The sequence below is a fragment of the Chiloscyllium plagiosum genome, chromosome 3 (genome assembly GCF_004010195.1).
Source record: "Chiloscyllium plagiosum isolate BGI_BamShark_2017 chromosome 3, ASM401019v2, whole genome shotgun sequence".
Lineage (NCBI taxonomy): Eukaryota > Metazoa > Chordata > Chondrichthyes > Orectolobiformes > Hemiscylliidae > Chiloscyllium > Chiloscyllium plagiosum.
The window spans coordinates 50,953,463-50,956,300 of NC_057712.1; the positions used below are offsets into that span (position 1 = coordinate 50,953,463).

The 2,838-nt window shown below is 42.7% G+C and overlaps 1 protein-coding gene across 6 annotated transcripts in view; it reads left to right on the forward strand.

The window, feature by feature from the left end:
- Positions 1-2,838, forward strand: part of fam135a (family with sequence similarity 135 member A) — a 310,864-nt gene that overhangs the window by 127,781 nt on the left and 180,245 nt on the right. The gene's annotated exons all lie outside the window — the stretch shown is intronic.

A 2,838-nucleotide genomic window follows, 5' to 3' on the forward strand; every position in this document is an offset into this window, starting at 1 on the left:
CCTTCATAATTTTATATGTTTATACAAGATCCGCCCCCCTCATTCTTCTGAATTCCAATGACTATAATCCCAGTCTACTCAGCCTCTCCTCATAAGCCAATCCCCTCAACTCCGGAATCAACCTAGTGAACCTCCTCTGCACCCCCTCCAGTGCCAGTACATCCTTTCTTAATTAAGGAAACTAAATCTGCACACAGTACTCCAGGTCTGTCCTATCACCCTCACCTTGACCTTTTTCCACCTATCACATTTCCGACGCCCCTCCCCCAAGTCCCTCCTCCCTATCTTTTATCTTAGCCTGCTGGGCAAACTTTCCTCATTCCTGAAGAAGGGCTAATGCCCGAAACGTCGATTCTCCTGTTCCCTAGATGCTGCCTGACCTGCTGCGCTTCTCCAGCAACACATTTCCATCTTCCATGAGATCTAACCTTGCCAATCAGTCTCCCATGGGGAAACTTGTTGAACGCCTTACTGAAGTCCATATAGATCACATCTACCGTTCTGCCCTCATCAATCCTCTTTGTTACTTCTTCATAAACTCAATCAAGTTTGTGAGACATGACGTCCCATGCACAAAGCCATGTTGACTATCCCTAGTCAGTCCTTGCCTTTCCAAATAAATGAACATTTGATATCAAGAAGCAGTTGGAGGCACTGAATACTGCAAAGGCTATGAGCCCTGACAACATTCTGGCAATAGTACTGAGGATTGGTGCTCCAAAACTTGCCACTCATCTAGCCAAGCTGTTCCAGTACAGTTACAACTCTGGCATCTACTTGACAATGTGGAAAATTGCCCAAGTATGTCCTGTACATAAAAAACAGGATAAATCCAATCTAGCCAATTATTGCTCTATCAGTCTACCCTTGATCATCAGTAAAATGATAGAATGTGTCATCAACAGTGCTATGAAGCAGCACCTGCTCAGCAGTAACCCACACAGTGATGCCTAGCTTGTGTTCTGTCAGGGCCAGTCAGTTCCCGACCTCATTACATCCTTGATTCAAACATGGATAAAAAACCTGAATTCCAGAAATGAGGTAAGAGTGACAACCCTTAACATTGAGGCTTCATTTGACTGAGTGTGGCATTAGGAGTTCTAGCAAAACAAATAAATGGGTATCGGGGCGACTCTCCACTACAGAGTTATACCTGACACATCGGAAGATAGTCATGGTTGTTGGAGGTCAGTCATCTCATCTCTAGGATATCTCTGCAGGAATTCCTCAGGGTAGTGTCTTAGTCCCAACCATCTTCAGCTGCTTCATCAATGACCATATCTCCATTGTAAGGTCAGAAGTGGGGATGTTCGCTGATGATTCCATAATGTTGTTGTTGTTGGGGTTGTTTTCATTGGAGAAAAGAAGATTTAGGGGTGACTTGATAGAGGTGTACAAGATGATTAGGGGTTTAGATAGGGTCGACAGTGAGAATCTTTTTCCATGTATGGAGTCAGCTATTACAAGGGGGCATAGCTTTAAATTAAGGGGGGTAGGTATAGGACAGATGTTAGGGGTAGGTTCTTTACTCAGCGAGTCGTGAGTTCATGGAATGCCCTGCCAGTAGCAGTGGTGGGCTCTCCCTCATTATGGGCATTTAAGCGGGCATTGGATAGGCATATGGAGGATAGTGGGCTAGTGTAGGTTAGGTGGGCTTGGATCGGCGCAACATCGAGGGCCGAAGGGCCTGTACTGCGCTGTATTCTTCTATGTTCTATGTTCTATGTTCAGCACCATTCACACCTCCTCAGATACTGAAGCAATCCATGTTCAAATGCAATAAGAACTGGACAATATCCAGGCTTGGGCTGACAAGTGGCAAGTAACATTTGCACCACATAAATGCCAGGCTATGACCATCATCAACAAGAGACAATCTAACCACTGCACCTTGACATTAAATGATGTTACCATCACTGAATCCTCCACTATCAACATCCTGGGAGTTATCATTGATCAGAAACTTAAATGGACTTACCACATAAATGCAGGGGCTGTAACATCATGTCAGAGGTTAGGAATAACTCACCACCTGACTCCCAAAAGCCTGCACAGGTCAGGAGTGTGATGGAATACCCTTCACTTGCCCCAACACTACTCAAGAAGCTTGCCACTCTTAGTGGTGAACATTGAAATCCCCAACCCAGTGTACACAAAATGTGTCATCCTCAGTGCTACCTCTCAGTCTTGTGAGATAGTGTTATGAGATATTGTGTTATAGGTTATCTTTATGAACTCACTCACCAGCACACTATATTTTACTACATTTTTTCACCTTATCAGCCCTTGCTAGAAGCAATGTTTACCTCTGAATTAACGTAGCATACAGAACAATACCATCCCCATGAATTATCCACAAAACATTATAAGATTAATCAACCCTTACCAACCATCTCCTGGACCTGAATAGAGTCCCCACTTAGTAAGTACTTTTAAATACCTATTAACCGGGCCATTATCCCTTTAACTGACAAAACAGCACTTCCATGAAATTGTGTGAATGAATGAAACTCATACCGGCAACTAGTAAACAAATTTCACAACCCGAATGTAGTAATCAGTTTAATATCCTTAATTCTTTTATTAAGTACGGGTACAATTTCTAATTTACTTAGAGCATATAGGCCTAGTGTTTTTACTAAGTTAAAATAGAATAAGGACTAGCACCACCTAATTATGCAAGCAAAACTGGACACACAATCTTAATCCTATCAGAGGTAGCAGCCAGTATTTAGCATGTTTCAACCCCTTTCATGTTCCCAGGACAGAAGCCTTCCAAACCTTTGTGTACTATAGATAAGAGTCTAACACAATAGTAATGGAATTTTAATATATGTA